Source organism: Echinococcus granulosus (genome assembly GCF_000524195.1).
Source record: "Echinococcus granulosus chromosome Unknown EG_S00249, whole genome shotgun sequence".
Classification (NCBI taxonomy): Eukaryota; Metazoa; Platyhelminthes; class Cestoda; order Cyclophyllidea; family Taeniidae; genus Echinococcus; species Echinococcus granulosus.
Window position 1 is genome coordinate 12628 of NW_020170629.1, and position 1182 is coordinate 13809.

General features: G+C 42.0%; 1 protein-coding gene across 1 annotated transcript in view; it reads left to right on the forward strand.

The window, feature by feature from the left end:
• Window positions 1–1182, forward strand: part of EGR_10666 (hypothetical protein) — a gene marked incomplete at both ends in the record, with an annotated part of 13061 nt that overhangs the window by 11367 nt on the left and 512 nt on the right. The window lies entirely within an intron of this gene.

Here is a 1182-nt window from a genome sequence, read left to right on the forward strand (position 1 = left end):
TCTACTTGATACTGACTTGTGGACTAAGTTGTGTCGTCTTTTTTGCTGTGCTCATCATCTGCATCCGTTCCACGTGATGAGCGTGCTCCTGTACTTTTAAATCGGCATCACCTTCCAATAAATATACAAGAATATATATGTAGGATAATACAGAAGGCTCAACATCAAGGCTGGCCCACTGGAGCACTGGCTCAGCTCACTAACTCGACTCACATTGTTGCAAGTAAGGACCTGGTTTACTATCATTTCGCACTTTCCTTCTCTAACCTGCTTAGTTTTACGGCTAAGTGTTGGAGTAGAAGCAAATGATGTTAGTTCTAGGTAAGCATGAAAGGAGGACAGACATGTCAGGATGAGGAATCGGACCTTATAAGAGAACATAAATACCACGTCAATTCTAATGCTTTTTACCTTTAATAGGCACTTGCCACTGCTTGCGATGTGCACGAGATTGGCTTTAGATTTCGAAGGCTTCCAAGTATGCTTCAATGATTCACCTTATACAGTTTCGTTGCTTTTTAGATTTTCGAGAGAAGTGATCAGCGCAACCTTTGTTACTTGATGATGTTACTCACAAATTCGCAATCTCTTTTGTTAAAACCGTTAGTCAGCTCATTGTAGCATTAAACGCTTCTGCATTGCTTCGAGGTACATAGCTCCTGTGTCGGAATCGCAAATGATCCTAATGGATTACATAAAGTATAAGGACGTATCTCGCATAACCGGTCCAAATATTAGGGGTCTGCCTGCTATTAAATACTCGAAATGATAAAGGCATAGGAGATGATACCGACAAGCGTCCCTCACGGCTCCTACCCCTTTTCACCTTGTACTTGACAGCCTTGGGCTCAGGTAACGGAAGTGCCTCCACATTCGTTTTCTAAGTGAGGATAATCACACTTAAATTGAAGAACCAACCGTATCCGCTTAAACCACCACTCGTCCATGAACTTGTGATGTTGGCAGTGCGTAGATAGCTTTAAAGCTAAATATCAAATCCTGGTCAAGACGCCCATGGATGCTAAAGTAAGAAAGCTAGGCAATAATGAGACAGTATTTGGCACCTGTTCTAGCCATGTGGATTCCACATTTGCTTTTTGGTGGAAATAACACGTGGCACATCTTCATCATGTAATCGGAGTACAGGTGAAATTATTACGTGAAGCATTCATTCGACGTACT